General features: G+C 40.1%; 1 protein-coding gene across 1 annotated transcript in view; it reads left to right on the top strand.

Moving 5' to 3' along the window:
• Nucleotides 1-1,519: 1,519 nt before the first annotated feature.
• Nucleotides 1,520-16,981, top strand: part of RNF24 (ring finger protein 24) — a 145,443-nt gene continuing 129,981 nt past the window's right edge. Inside the window, exon 1 of the mRNA XM_061208116.1 lies at nt 1,520-1,647. The gene's annotated coding sequence lies outside the window, so the exon portion shown is untranslated. The remainder of the gene's footprint in view (nt 1,648-16,981) is intronic.

The following is a 16,981-nucleotide window of genomic DNA, read 5'->3' as shown; positions in this document are numbered from 1 at the left end:
TGAGACTTCAGCAGTAGACCTGGAGAGAGATGAGGAGGCCTGATTTAGACAGAGCGAGAGGTATCAGCAAACGAGTTCAGAAGGCCCTCCTGGTACCTGCTCCAACTGAGCTAGGAAGGAAGGGAGAGAAGGGAAAAGAAACCCAAAGTTCTTGGAGTCAGCGGTGGGGGGATAGATGTTGACAGGAACCCTTTCTTTTGCCACACTCTACCCAGCACATGCCTCCACCCATCTCTTACCTTGGGGGACAGTGACCATTGGGTTACTTCTCAGGATGTTCTCGGATGTTTGTCTTTACCTCCCCCCTTACCTTGGACATTTATGGTTTGCCAAAGCAGAAGGAACTTGCCTGCAGGCACTTTCCACAATGACCTTTGCTTCCCAAAGTTAAGCACCTGAGCTGTTTATGGTTTATGTTGAGGGGGGCTGGAGGATAGGAGAAGGAAGGAGAAGCCCAAAGGGGGACATAGGACTGAGGGAAAGTGGGCAATCATTTCTGTAATTTCCCTGAGCTGCAGTGCCCACACACTCAGCTGAGGAGCCTCAGAGGAGATGACTGTGAGGCCTGTTGCAGACTCCCAGTAGCACCAAAGATTTCTATGGCCCAGGAGTGGCAGGGCCAAGGGTTTGGAAACAGGAGGATGTCTCTGCAAAATACACAGCCTGCCAAAGACAAGGGGTCTCCCCTGATCTTGGAGCTGCATTAGCTAGACCCTAGGCCTTGGTATTACAGGAAGGGCTAAACCCCCCAAAACAAAGGTCAATTTCTTGCCTGCTCTGTGGAATGGGAGCTGGGGGCTGAAGAGACTAGGTCAACGCAAATAAACAAAGTAATGCACTCTTTCTTGCACACACTCCTCTCCACTATCTGGGCAGATTCTGGGTCTCAGAGGTCTGAGAGGACCTGCTGCACATGACACAGATGGAGGAAGGGGGCGGTGTGTATCTTACCCATCAGACTAATGGCCACTCCTGTGTCCCCAGGATGCTGGCGGGCTGAATGCTAGGAAGGAGGTGGCTTTCCAAGCTTTCACTTAAAAAATTGCTTATAGGGATTTCCCTGGTGGTCCAGTGGCTAAGACTCCCGTGCTCCCAATGCGGGGCAGGGAAGCCTGGTTTCGATCCCTGGTCAGGGAACTAGATCCCACATGCCACAACTAAGAATTCGCATGCCTCAGCTAAAGACCCCCACATGCCGCAACTGAAAGATCCCGCATGCCGCAACTAAGACCCGGTGCAGCCAAATAAATAAATAAATAAATATTTAAAAAAAATGTTTATAGGACATGCAAAAATACTAAACACAAGAGGGAGAAGGCCACCGCTCTAGCCTGGGACATCCCCATTTGGTGGGGCGGTGTCAGACCACGGAGAGCCGCGCCTGCGCACTACATACTCCGAAGCCAGGGCAACCTCAGGGAGGTGGGCGGGACTGCCCGGGCATCCGGGTCCCTCACCCCGCCCCCGCTGCATGAATGAGAGGCCCGGCGCCCGCCCCTCCCCCTCCGGGCCCGCCCCTCGCCGGGGCGCCGCGGGCAGTCTGCCGCTGCCACCTCAGCCCCGCTCGGTGCCGACTGACGCCCGCCGCTCACCGCCCGGAGCTGACGGTCCCACCACGCTCGCCGCCGCCGCTGCCGGCACGACAGAGTAAGTGAGCAAGCGAGGCCCGTCGCCCCGGATTTGGGGCTTAACGGACAGGGCAGGTTCGGGCTTGGGGTGCTGAGGACACCGTGGGGCCCGCGCCAGCCTCCCCCACACACACTCTCGGCGCCTCGGCCGGGAGCTGGGAGGGATGGGACAGCGGCCCCAGGCCGGGAAGGGTGCGCAGGCGGGTCCGCCCTGAGCCAGAGGGTGAGTCCCGTACAAAGGGTAGGCGCGGGGCTGTCACCGGGAGGTCACAGAGGGAATGTTCGCGGAGCCCCGAGCGCTCCGCTAACCCGTGCCGGGCGTCGGGTCCCCGGGCGTGGGAGGCTGCTGGGATGAGCAGGGAGGCAAGGACGAGGATGGCGAGGACGTCTGCCTCCCTGTTGGCGATGGGAATGCGCCTTGGGGGGCGCGGCGTGGCAGTGTTTTCCTGGTCCCCGTCTGCTCCTCCCCTTTCTTTGTGGCGTCTGTCCTGTGCCCGTTTGTCACTGTGTGTAAGCTATGGTCGGGGGTGAGACCTATCGCCTCGGTTTACTCGTTAATGAAAGTCAGGAGCTGGCCTCGTATCTGTGAGTGGGGGGCGTGTGTGCTTCCACAGGCCGGAGAATTAAGGAGCCTCTTTTGTTTCCGGAGACCTAATGGTGTGTGTGTCGGACCCTCTGAAATGAGAGAATCGGAGGTCATTTAAAGGGGTATGAGGAAAAGAGACATATTACTTCTTCAGCTCTTCACCCAGTTCTGCCTCTGACATTCTTTCAAACAGCGTTTCTTTGTTTCTTTCTGTAAAACCAGTGGGTTTTGTTAATTGAAAATATATGTCTATATCCTCAATATATCTGTATATCCAGAACACTTGGTTTTGGGGGTTTAGTTAATGGTCATATACTCTTATGTATGTACATGAGAATACTCTAGTACATATAGAACACTGCTTTTTAGTTAATTGGTAATATGTCTGTATATTGATATACACATACACAGAAATACTCCGGTATCTCTAGGACACTGTTTTCTCAGCTCCTCAGTACAGGCAGATTTTGTTTCCTCCTGCCTCCCTGTGTAATAAGAAGGTGGTCCAGCAGGTTCTCTCCACCTCCTTGCTTTTTTTCCCCTTAATGCTTTGGCAAAGGGCTTTATAGCATATTACCCTGGCATGCGCCCTTGCTTTGATCTGAATTTTCCCTGTGTTCTGTTGTCTGGTTGTGCAGCCCAGCTCAATGGCTCCTCTTACAGGACTGCTGGAAAACAGATCACCTTTTATCGTCGTCATCCCCAGAGAGAGGAGGAAGCTCTGCAGGTTCCCACAGACTTTGGCTCTGTGGGACTGACTGCCTGACTTTGTTGTCTTGGTGAAGTTGTGAGGAGTCACAGTTGATGTGGACCAATTAAAAAGAAGCAACTGTAATAGCACCAGCTATTCCTTGCTGTTTCACTTGGACCTTTTTCTCTTTTAAACCAGATTTTATAAGTTTTAGAAGACAGTTGCATTTTCGGTTTCCTTTTTACACTTATAATTTTGCAGACTGACAGGAAATTAGCTAAACTCTGTTACTATAAGAAACATACTCTTCCAAAATATATTTTTCTTATGATCTTTTGATTCAAAATAGCAATGGTAAAAAAAATTAAGAGGAGCTTATTAGAGGATATGAATAGTTGAATTGATTCAGTTTTAAGGTTCTCTTTAAGATTATTTTTTAATCACATATATTTTAATTCCTGGTAGTTTTCAGTGCAAAATGAAAGCTAAACTAAGCAGTCTTCCATAGCATCTGTTTATGTATATTCCGTCTGTTAAAAACATTTGCTTTTAATTTGAAGGGGAAATTTTCCATTTGGTTGGAACGGGATCCATTATTCTTGGTAAAAATCTTACCTTATGTTAACATGATCAAATTCTTTTTTTGTAAAAGTTAAAATCAATAAAAGTTGATTTTTCAGTTTGGAGAAGTTTTGGTTTTATGATGTAAGATTTAAGTAAAATTTTAATGTAAATGAATTTAACTCAAAATAAGCTAACTTAAAAATGAGGGCTTCATTAACTACATTAAGTAGTGTCACTAATATTGAAGCAACCCCAATAATTTATGAACTGCCAGCATAAGTTTTTGGTTGTTTTTTTTTTTTTTAAGAAATCCCCTTAAAACAAATCATAAGGGGAAGTCGTAGATAAACAGAGTAGTGTAACCGGAATTATCACTGAAATAGGCTTGCATAGTGCCACAGTATTGTGGAACTTTAATTTTTCAAGAGCGACTTAGCTATTGTTTTTATCAACAAAGGAAACTAAAAATATCTTGGCCTTGTTATTCAGCATTCTGTTAATCAAAATCTTTACCAACCCATAGTTTAGCATTTTTGTAGTATGATGATTGAAGAAAAATTCCAAAGTAATATCTATATTGTCAAAATAGGTTACATTATTTTACATGCTGTTTTAGTAATAAATATAATCTTTATATTCATTAGAAATATTAATATTGTTATGTTAGTGATGGTAATAGTATATATGACACTTTGTTACCTAAACTGGGATACATTATCCTCCCAGCATTTTCTATCAGTAATTGTTTTCCGGGAATTCCCTTGATGGTCCAATGGTTAGGACTCAGCACTTGCACTGCAGGGGGCACAGTTTCGATCCCTGGTTGGAGAACTAAGATCCTGCATGCAGCGCGGCCAAAAAATAATAATAATAATAATGTTTTCTGTTTCAAATGGCAGTTTATTCTAAAATCAGTAATAAAGTAATGTCATTATAATGTATTAGCAGTTTAAACTGTATGAAATTGCCATTTTTTAGATAGGGGAGTAGTCAAAAATCAGTGGTTTCATATGGTTCAATCACTTTGAACTCTTAGCAGTTCTTTCTGGTATTTACCTTTATATTTATTTCATTTTTAATGTTTAAACTGCTATTCCTTGATTTTCCACCTTTGAATATTATCTATGGAGTTTTATTTTGGAAGCTGAGGACTTAGTTGTCCCACACAACCATCCTTCCATCCCCCACTCATACCTATACTTTACAGTTTCCAGACAAGTCAGTATTCAGTATTTATATGACTGTGACAATGTACCTATAATTCACAGATGAGCCATGTAGGATACGTATTACGTTTTCTTTCTTGTACAACTTTTGTTTCTCCTGAGTTAAACAACTGCCACTTTTGTTTGTTTGTTTTTCATTTGCCTAGTTTTCTTTTTACCAGTCACAAAGTTATCCTCAAATTCTATGAGAGAACCTATCATCTTTCAATATTTTCAGGTAATCTGTTTCATTTCTTTTTCCTAGCTGTTATATAGGACTTGCCTTTTTATCATCTTGTGAATTCTCTTTGCTTTCCTCCTATGTTGGATCCTTGATTTCCTGGATCCTGTGTCTTCCTTATTCTTTAGTAGCTTCCTGAGAAAGGGCATCTACAAACTCTGAAATTCATTCCTGAATTCAGAAGTTGCATATGTGAAAATGTCCTCATTTTACCGTCACACCTGAATGGTGGTTTCGCTGGATATTGAATTCTAGATCGAAAATTATTGTCCCTCTTTTGAAGGCTTCTAGTGTTACTATTGAGAAGTGCAGTGCCATTCTAATCCCCATTTCCCTTTTTCCTCCCACTCTGGAAGACTTTAGGATCTTCTGTTTATCCCTGGTGTTCTGACATTTCATGGTGTTCCTCGAAACATCTTTTCTTTTGCTCGTAAGGGCAGATAATATTTTCCCCAAATACCTATATATATGTACACATAGACATACACACCATCTCACCCAATATGCTATTTTTTATGGTGTTGACATGCCTCCATCAAGAGGTGTGGTCTTTGTTTCCTCTCCTTGAACCTGTGCAGGCATAAATGCTCCCCAGGATGTTTTGGGTCTTGAGCCAACATCATGGTTTAGGAGTACAGTTGGATGATCAAAAGCAACCACCTTGAGGGGGTGTTTTAATTTTTGTTTTTTACTTTAAATGGAATCATCAGTTTACTTTTAACTGGAAATATCAGTTAACACCAGAGAAAGTTTCTTCCAGCATTGAAATGTAATCACCTCTGGAATCTACACAACCATCAGTTGCGTTTTAAAAAAATCTACTTTAGGAAGTGACAGAACCATTTATAACCAAAAAGAAACAATCTATAAGCTTCATGATTAAATATGTCATGACTAAAGACAAATACATTATTGGCAAGAATTTCTGTGATAAGAAGATGGAGGCAAATGGAGTTACATAGACCATGGCTTGTTTGGACATTGTCAGTGACTTAGTGTTTATCTCATGGATACACATTTTTAAATATTTTTTTACCCATGAATTTTTTTCTATTTACAGCTGCTTTATTCCTCATCTAGCTTTCCCATAGGTGCACATAAGTGGTTGAATATTACTAGAGAACTTCAGATTCATGACCAAAAATCTGTAGTAGACTCTCATCACTGCCCCAAAAAACTACCAGATTCTTAATAAGATTTTTTTGCCTATAATTATTTAATGTCTCCCCAGTCTTTAAACTCATGAGCAGCCGACCCCTCCCCATTCCGGTAAGCAGGCCGCATACTTCACTGAGGGTTTAGAAGTTATCAGACAGATACCCCTCATCCTCCCTTCACCAAATCTATAAATCCACCTTGCTTAGGATCCCTGTTTTCTTGCTGTCAGAGGCCAACTTGCCTCCCCACCATATTCCGCCTCATAGCTAGTCAAGAACTTGACTTCTGCATTTGTGCCCTCTCTCACATCCTCAACAACTTTCCAGGGCATCACCCATGTCAGCATACATACATGCTCTGATATTGCCCATCTTTAAAAACAGAACAAAAAATTACAACAAAACAACTTTCCCCTGACCTTATATCCATCCCTTCTGTTTACCTTCATGGTTAAATGTTTCAAAAGAGTAGTCTACATTTCCTCCCTGTCTCTTCTGTACTATGTATCACTGTCTGAAATTCTGTTGTTGACTGAATATTTTTGTCTCTTGCCTACGGCCCCCACTGGAAAGTCGGCTCCAGGAAAGCAGGGAACTCATCTATCCTGTTTACCACTATGTTCCTAGGACAGCAATTGACACAAGTACCTACTCAATATATGGGCAAAAAAGGCATAACTGACATTTTTAACCTGGTAGAATAGCTCTTTTTAAAAATTTCCAACAAGAAAATCAATTTTCATTTATTTTTTAAATTATTCTCTATTTTTTGCTACACTTGAAAATTGAAAAATTATGAAGACTGTATTAATGATTGAATTTTACCTGTGTTACATTACATTTCATTCTTTCACAAGTATAATTTAACATTGGCAGTCTTGCACCTGTATTTTGTAGTCAGACTGATTGGAGTTGAATTCTAGCTCTTTCACTTTTTGCCATGTGACCTTGGGCAGGTTTCCTAACCTCTCTGTTTCCTCATCTGCAAGGTGGAAATAAGAATAGTACCCACCTCATATGTTGGTTGTGTGTGTCAAATTAGATAACATGTAAAATGCTAAACTCAGTACTTGGCATGGCAGTTAATGCAATGAAAAATAATTATAGTTATTGTTTGTATACCCTTCTCTGGTTTCTAATATTTGATCTGACTTGGTCACTGTAATATTTTTGTTTGAAGTACTTATATCTCCTAGAGTATATTGGCTATGAATGTGACTCTCCTGTTTTTAGTTTTGTGGGCTTTTTCTGATTCCTTGTCTCTCTGTTCCCCAGATTACCCCACATGATAGATGATCTGCAGTTGACAGATGAGCACCCTATAGCACTTCCCAGCAGTTAGGTCATTTGAGAAATCATTTTGGTCACTTGATAAAATATTTTTATTTCAAACCAAGTTCTGTTCTTTGTTTATTTGGCTTGCCCAGAGGTAAGGCTCCTTCTGCATGTTAATTCATGTTATTCCTCATTAAGTTTTCTTATTTCTGGAAATGGAAGTTTTAAAACACCCAGTATGTCATCAATAGATTTTTTTAAAGTGGCCATAAGATACTGTTCTTTTCACTTACTAGCTAGCTGGGAAGATAAATATATGTAGCAATACAAAATCCACTCCAAGGGCCACATTGAGGGATAAAGACAGGCTCTGTAGAAGTTCAAAGTAGGGAGAGTTGTGTCCAGCCAGCCGTAAGGGATTCTTAAAAGTTTTCTGCGTGTTAAATTATCTATACCCCTTATTATCTGTCTTGATTTTTAATTTTAGAAATTGTTTCTTCAAGTAATTGACTTAGCAGTTACTCTGCCCCTTTCTTTTCTTATCTGGGTAGGCAGTGGAGACTCCTCCAATTATCTGAGCATTTCAGACATCAGAGTGTAGTGTTGGGTAAATTTAGGATTCAAAAAGAATGCCAGATGGTTTGAAAAGAATTGTGAGCACTCCAACTAGTGCAGTCCGTTGAAAGCCAGCTGGCTGAGCCTTGTCTGCTGTGGAGGTGGGAATCAGACACTTTCTTCCACGCCAGCTGGCCTAGGAACAACTGACCAGTGGCCTTACTTTTGGTTGGCCATGCCTGGGAAAGCCAGCCTGGGCCCTGCACCCGACGTAAGGACAGTATGACACCAGACAGTTGCTCTGCACCTCCATGGTGCTTGAGTTGGAATAAGCCTGAATGGCAAGGAAAGGAAGCTACTTTTTAGATAGCATTACAAGTGAACCTCATGTTAAGTTGTGATTTTGCTCTGAAAAAGTGTAATGCAACTTGAATTTTTATGGATTCAATGCTGTTAGGTGTATTAGTGTTGCTTACTACTATAGTAACTATAGTGAATGTTTTTATATTATAAGTAACTTCCAGTTTACCTGCTTTCAGTTGTTCTTGTTTTCATTTATTGACTCTTCTTGAAGTGAGGTTTCCCTCTTCTTTTCATTTTCTTCTTCTTCTAAAGTTTTAGTCATTTGGATTAGTACAAATTTTCATCTTGTCATAAAGCTTGGTCCTATAAACCATAGGCTTCTGTAGAACGTTAATTATGTGTGTTGTCTTAAAATCTGTGTCTCATTTTGTCTGTTATTTATGTTTTCCTAAGTAGACGGGTGTTTGTATCAGTTACAGTTCTTCTTTAGCAAACTTAATGTCATAATGTTTAACTGAGAACAAAAGAAGTACAAATATGGCACTGCAAGTATAATATGAGCATTCAGTTCATTTGATGACAGTGTTAATAACTTCACCAACAGTCTACCAGTATGCTTTATGTTATCTTAAAATATTTTTTTATTTGGAGATTGAATGGTGCTGCAATACCTATCTGTTAACTTCATCTAGGCAAACCAAAAAATTATAAATTACCTGTGTCTCTTTATTGTTCTCTCCCAATTCTGAGCATGAAAAATTTTGCTCAGTGGTATAAACTTGAAATATCCCAATAGGCTCTTCATCTTGGACTAAAAGAAAGAGCTTGGCAAATAATGAAACACTGGCTTTCATTCTTTTCCTTTAGTGCAAAAGAAATTGCAAAACTTCTTCAGAGATATGTTGGAAATCTCATGCCTTGCTATAATTAAATAAAAATTTTTACTTAAACTTACTTAAACTTATTGATTGTCCCTGTAAACAGTCCAGAGGAAATTTTGTGGTAGTGAGAAAGATTTTTTTTGTATCATAGAACAGTGTATCAATAGCCAGGGGGAATATTGTACCCAGAAAATCATCTTTCACATTAGCTAACCTATAGTAAAAACCTTTTATGTCAGTATCTTTAAATGCACTGCTTATTTACTCCTTACAGCAACCCTCAAAGGGTTATTTATGGATGATAAAACAAATGGTCAAAGAAGTAACCTGTTCAGGTTCACAAGGTCAGGAGCCAGGTTTAGAACCCAGGCCTTCATTCTCCAACCCACCAAGTGTCTCAGTTGATATTGTCAACTTTCACAAGCTCTTTACTATTCAGATGCTATCCTGCAATGGCACTTTTGGAAGACTTTTTTTTTTAGGCTGCACTAAGCAGCTTATGGGATCTTAGTTCCCCGACCAGGGCTTGAACCTGGGCCACGGCAGTGAAAGCGCCGAGTCCACTGGACTGCCAGGGAGTTCCCTGGAACACTATTGATAAAGGAAATTGAGACCTTTGCAGAAAATGGCTAGAGAATAAGGAGAGATTTGGGGAGCATATATATTTTTTATTTCTTCTGATATTCTTGAAGTAATTAACCATTGCTGAACTACTGCAGTAAATAAAAGCGAGGTAAATAAAAATGACTTGTTAGAATGGGCAAAGGGGCTGTGTAGTTTTCTAGCATTGCTGTAACAAATTACCACATAATTGATGGCCTGAAACAGTAGAAATTTATTCTCTCACAGTTCTGGAGGCCAGAAGTCTGAAATCAGAGTGTCAGCAGAGCTGCTGCACTCCCTCCAAAAACTAGGAGACAATCCTTCCTTGCTCCTTCCAGCTTTGGGTGGCTCCACACATTCCTTGGCTTTTGGCTGTATAACTCCAATCTCTGCTTCCATGTTCACATGGTCTTCTCTTCTTTCTCTCTCTTATAAAGGCACTGTCATTGGGTTTAGGGTCCACCTGGATAATCCAAAGCTCACAGCACTCAGTTCAAAATGCAGCTGTGAATTCTGTTTTCTGTGTTTCAGTTTTCTCTATTTCAGTTCACTACCACCATCTATTTAGAACTCCAGAATTATATAAAAGCATTACACAGTTCTGAGGAGAGGAAACAGACAGTTGCATTCCTAAAAGTTTTTTTTAATGTATCCTGTAAAACTGCTTGTTCTTTGCCATGGGTTTTCAGTAGTATAAGCTACCTCAGGAATAAAACTTCATATTTCATAGCTGTCTGACTGTCTTAATCTGTTCTGGCTGCTATAACAAAATACCATAGCCTGGGTATCTTACAAACAGAAATTTCTCATAGTTCTGGAGGCTGGGAAATCCAAGATCAGGGTGGCAGCAGGTTCAGTGTCTGGGGAGGGCCGACTTGCTGGTGCATAGCCGGTACTTTTCACTGTCTTTTTGCTATGTCCTCCCATGGTGGAAGGGGTGAGGAAGCTATCTGGGGTCCTTTTTATTGGGGCCACTTGTATAAGGGTACTAATCCCATTCATGGGGGTGACATCCTCATCACTTAATCACGTCTAGATACCATCACATTGGGGATTTGGTTTCAGTATGTGAATTTGGGGAGGACATGTGTCATATAGCACAGTCGATAGCACTAACCATATAAAAAGGGAAAATTTATGTTTTCCATATAACTCATTCGATTTCTAAATAAGCAACTGCCACGTAAATTTTTTTCATTGATCCATTTATTTTCTACCCAAGATTAATATTACTTAATAGATTTACCTGTACTGTTTTTCAGGCTTCTCTGCTAGTGAGAGTCTTCTTTTTAATTTTTTTTTATTATAGGAAATTGTAAATACACTCAAAAGTAGAGAAATAGTACAACATACGCGCATATGCCCATCACTCAGATTCTACTGTTATCAAGATTTTGCCACATTTGTTTCATTTATCTTTTTTTCTTTTACCTTCTTTGCTGAGGTATTTTAAAGCAAATCCGAGACATTTTTGCACATGTTTCCTGACATACTTCTATATGCATCTTTTAAAAATAAGGATGTTGTCTTACAGAACCAAAATGCTATTCTCATACAGAACCAAAATGCTATTCTCATACCTAATAAAATTAACACTTACTCCTTGGTATCATCTAATAACTAGACCCTATTCACTTTTGCCCAGTTGTCTCAAGGATATCTTTTTCAGAGATGGCTTGTTCACACCAGGATTCAAAGTCCACAGATCACATTTGGTCATTTTGTCTCTCATGCCTATTTTGATCTAGGGTAGTTCCTCCTCCCTCCCTCTCTCTCCACTTTTTTTTGTGTGTCGTGGACTAGTTACAGGAACCAGGTCAGTTGTCCTGTGGAACTTCTCGCATTTGGGATTTGTTCACTTAAATCGCAGTGTCAGTTTGTTGCTCTGTTCCCTGTGTTTCCTACAAATGGAAGTTAGCTCTAGAGGCTTGATTAAAACAGATTTAAGTTTTTTGGCAAGAATGCTTAGGAGATGCTTAATATTGCATCACATCCAGAGGCCTGCTGTGTCTGGCTACCCTACTTCTAGTGATGCTAAAAGACCCCATTGATGATCATGTCAGCGTTCTTTGTGGCAAAATGGTGATTTTCTAATTCTGTCCTCTCTTCCACATTTATTAGCAGGAGTTCTGTAAAGAAGACCTTTATCTCATCAACTAAGACTGTTTGGGGTTACTCTGAAATACATTTTGTATGAGAGACTGCCAAGTAATCTTACACTGTTATGCTCTTGATAAAAGATAATGAGTTTGAATCAGAATAAAAGGAATTGTGTTAATCTTTTGTTTTAGTGAGTGTTACAATGAAATTGAGTACTGTAGTAAAATGTGAATGATTGTTTTCCTTTTACACTTGAGAATGTACACTCTAATTGCTCTGAAAGTTAAAGGTAGAGGTAAATGAAAGTCTTTTATAAATTAGAATCAAGCAGTGGAGAGGAAAGAGCACTAACTAGATTAGAATTTAAAAATTGGAAGGGAATATAGCCAATTTTTTGTAATAACTATAAATGGAATATAACCTTTAAAAATTATGAATCAGGACTTCCCTGGTGGTCCAGTGATTAAGAATCCACCTTCCAGTTCAGGAGACGTGAGTTCGATCCCTGGTCAGGGAACTAAGATCCCCCATGCCACAGGGCAACTAAGCCCATGCGCTCTGGAGCCCACGTGCCACAGCTAGAGAGCCTGTATGCTGCAACTACTGAGCCCGCGCACTCTGGAGCTCATACACCACAACTAGAGAGCCCACACGCCACAGTTACTGAGCCCGTGCACTCTGGATCCTATGAGCCAAAACTAGAGAGCCTGCACACCGCAACTACTGAGCCCACGTGCTCTGGAGCCCATGTGCCGTAACTAGAGAGAAACCCACGCACCACAATGTGGGAAAGATCCCGCATGCTGCAATGAAGATCTCGCATGCTGCAACTAAGACTCAATGCAGGGCTTCCCTGGTGGTGCAGTGGTTGAGAATCTGCCTGCCAATGCAGGGGACACGGGTTCGAGTCCTGGTCTGGGAAGATCCCACATGCCACGGAGCAACTAGGCCCGTGAGCCACAACTACTGAGCCTGCGCGTCTGGAGCTTGTGCTCTGCAACAAGAGAGGCCGCGACAGTGAGAGGCCCGCGCACCGCGATGAAGAGTGGCCCCCGCTCACCACAAATAGAGAAAGCCCTCGCACAGAAACGAAGACCCAACACAGCCAAAAATAATAAATTAATTAATTAATTAAAAAAAGAAACCTCAATGCAGCCAAATAAATAAATATCTTTTAAAATTAAAAAAATAAAAATTATGAATCACTATATTGTATACCTGTAACTTATACAATATTGTACACCAACTATACTTCAATTTTTTAATTAATTAATTAATTTTTAAAAATTGGGAGATTTCCAGAGTCAGTATGACCCAGTCCCTGAATGTCTAGTCCATTCACTCTTCTTAGACTGGGCTTTTCACATATGTATATCCCTAACATATTGTCAGTATTTTTGTGAAATTGTGTGTAGACTAAAGAAAGCAAGGTTATGTATTATAGAATTAATTATTAAATATCTTGAAAGGCAGGGAGAATTCTTCACTGAATATCATTCTTTTACTTTAAATTGTACTTTATGGGAAAAAATCCTTTGATCACCATTTCTCATAATACCTCTTGTTTAACCTCATGTCTTCACATTCTTATTCAGTAAAATTACTGAATAAACTAATGCGAATATAAAGCCCTACTTATTTTTCCTGCTCCATTTTACCTTAAGCCTGTTGTTTTTATTTATCTCCTGAATCTGTGTATTCTGGGGAGAGTAACCTTGATATCAAATGAAAGTTAAACAGGTCAGTGTTCTTAGCTTAGTGACCATCTCTAGAGAGCCTCTAATTGTATTTGAGAAGACCATTAAACGTATGTGCTATTATGATTTCTCCATAGGCAAAATCTTGCTATGATTATGCTGTTAATTTTAAAATAATAATACTGTGGGTCTTTTCTGAAAGATAAAGAATGCCTTTATAAAGGGATGCCTCAAAAGACCATAGATAAGATCAATATACTTATTTTTAGTCAGTTGAGCTGATTATTCCTTATCAGGACTCTAAAATGGTTTTAGTGCTGAAAATTACGTTTTCCTACCTATTGAATTAAAACAGATGCTTGTGGAACACCTACTCTATGCAAGTCATTATGCTAGGTGCTGAGTAGTAGGGTTCATTTCACTATTCAGATAAAGAAAATAAGAAGTACGTACTTCTTCCACACCCATTTATGATAAAAACTCTCCAGAAAGTGGGCGTAGAGGGAACCTACCTCAGCATAATAAAGGCCATATATGACAAACCCATGGCTAACATCATTCTCAACAGTGAAAAGCTGAAGGCATTCCCTCTAGGATCAGGAACAAGACAAGGATGCCCACTGCCACCACTTTATTTATTTGTTTGTTTATTTATTTATTTATTTATTTATTTATTTATTTTTGGCTGTGTTGGGTCTTAGTTGCTGCATGCGGGATCTTTCGTTGCAGCACGTGGGCTTTTCTCTAGTTGTGGTGTGCGGACTCCAGAGTGCACCAGCTCAGTAGTTGTGGCATGTGGGCTTCTCTAGTTGTGGCGCAGGGGCTCAGTAGTTGCGGCACGTGGACTTAGTTGCCCCGTGGCATGTGGGCAGGGAGTAGTAGTTCCCCGGCCAGGGATCAAACCCGTGTCCCTTGCATTGGAAGGCAGATTATTAACCACTGGACCACCAGGGAAGTCCCCACTGTCACCACTTTTATTCAACATAGTTTTGGAAGTCCTAGCCACAGTCATCAGAGAATAAAAAGAAATAAAAAGAATCCAAATTGGAAAGGAAGGAGTAAAACTGCCACTGTTTGCAGATGACATGATACTATACATAGAAGATCCTATAAGATGCTACCAGAAAACTACTAGAGCTCATCAATGAATTCGGTGAAGTTGCAGGATACAATATTAATACACAGAAATCTCTTGTATTCCTATTCACTAACAACAAAAGATCAGAAAGAGAAATTAAGGAAACAATCCCACTTCCCATCACATCAAAGAGGATAAAACACCTAGGAATAAACCTACCTAAGGAGACAAAAGACCTGTACTCTTAAAACTATAAGATGATGATGAAAGAAGCTGAAGATGACACAAACAGATGGAAAGATATACCATGTTCTTTGACTGGAAGAATCAATATTGTCAAAATGACTGTACTACCCAAGGCAATCTACAGATTCACTGCAATACTTGTCAAATTACCAATGGCATTTTTCACAGAACTAGAACAAAAAATCTTTTAATTTGTATGGAAACACAAAAGACCTCGAACAGCCAAAGCAATCCTGAGAAAGAAAAACGTAGCTGGAGGAATCACACTCCCTGACTTCAGACTATGCTACAAAGCTACAGTCATCAAAACACTATGGTACTGATGCAAGGACAGAAATACAGATCAATGGAACAGGATAGAGAGCCCAGAAATAAACCCATGCACCTATGGTCACTTAATCTACAACAAAGAAGGCAAGAATATACAATGGAAAAAAGACAGTCTCTTCAATAAGTGATGCTGGGAAAACTGTACAGCTACATGTAAAAGAATGAAATTAGAACATTCCCTCACACCATACACAAAAATAAACTCAAAATGAATTAAAGACCTATGTGTAAGGCTGGACACTATAAAACTCTTAGATAAAAACATAGGCAGAACACTCTTTGACATAAATGGCAGCAATGTCTTCTTTGACCCACCTCCTAGAGTAATGAAAGTAAAAACAAAAATAAACAAACGGGACCTAATTAAACTTAAAGCTTTTGCACAGCAAAGGAAACCATAAACAAAATGAAAAGACAGTTCACAGAATGGGAGAAAATATTTGCAAAGTGATCAACAAGGGATTAATCTCCAGAATATACAAACAGCTCATGCAGCTCTATATCAAATAAACAAACAACCCAATCAAAAAATGAGCAGAAGAGCTAAACAGACATTTCTCCAAAGAAGACATACAAAAGCCAAAAAGCACAAAAGATGCTCAACACCACTAATTATCAGAGAAATGCAAATCAAAACTACAATGAGGTATCACCTCACACCAGTCAGAATGGCCATCATCAAAAAGTCTACAAACAAATGCTGGAGAGGGTGTGGCGAAAAGACAACCCTCCTCCACTGTTGGTAGCGATATAAATTGGTACAACCACTATGGATAACAGTATGGAGGTTCCTTAAAAAGCTAAAAACGGAACTACCGTATGATCCAGCAATCCCATTCCTGGGCATATATCTGGAGAAAACCATAATTTGAAAAGATACATGCACCCCAGTGTTCATTGCAGCACTAAATACAATAGCCAAGACATGGAAGCAACCTAAATGTCCATCAACAGAGGAATGGATAAAGAAGATGTAGTACATATATACAATGGAATATTACTCAACCATTAAAAAAAGAATGAAATAATGCCATTTGCAGCAACGTGGATGGACCTAGAGATTATCATACTAAGTGAAGTAAGTCAGGCATAGAAAGACAAATATCATACGATATCACTTATATGTGGAATCTAATTTTTTTTAAATGACACAAATAAACTTATTTAAAAACAGAAACAGACTTACCAATATTGAAAACAAATTTATGGTTACCAAAGGGGAAAAGGTGGGTGGGGTGGGGAGGGATAAATCAGGACTTTGGGATTAATATACATGCACTACTATATATGATAGATAACTAACAAGGACCTACTGTATATAGCACAGGGAACTCAATATTCTGTGATAACCTTTATGAGAAAAAAAACTAAAAAAGAATGAATACATGTATAACTGAATCACTTTGCTGTACACCTGAAACTAACACAACATTGTAAATCAACTACACTCCAATAAAGTTTTTTTTAACTACAAAAAAAAAAAAAGAAGTACATACTTCTTTTTTTCAAAGAACCCTCTGGGAGTATGTGTTTCAACTGTGTTGACTTCTTGCCCTCATTTAATGCAGCCAGAAGCCCCTGGGCTTGTGCCATACCATGAAGCCTTTGTCCGGTTCCCCTGGTGTTTTTTTTTTTGTTTTTTTTTTTAACTTTGGGTTTGTTTATTTATTTATTTATTTATTTATTTATGGCTGTGTTGGGTCTTCGTTTCTGTGCGAGGGCTTTCTCTAGTTGCGGCAAGTGGGGGCCACTCTTCATCACGGTGCACGGGCCTCTCACTATCGCAACCTCTCTTGTTGTGGAGCACAGGCTCCAGACGCGCAGGCTCAGCAATTGTGGCT

Source organism: Eubalaena glacialis, chromosome 13, assembly GCF_028564815.1.
Source record: "Eubalaena glacialis isolate mEubGla1 chromosome 13, mEubGla1.1.hap2.+ XY, whole genome shotgun sequence".
NCBI classification, from domain to species: Eukaryota; Metazoa; Chordata; class Mammalia; order Artiodactyla; family Balaenidae; genus Eubalaena; species Eubalaena glacialis.
Note: the sequence above shows the minus strand (reverse complement) of the source record. Positions and strands in the feature narration are given on the sequence as shown.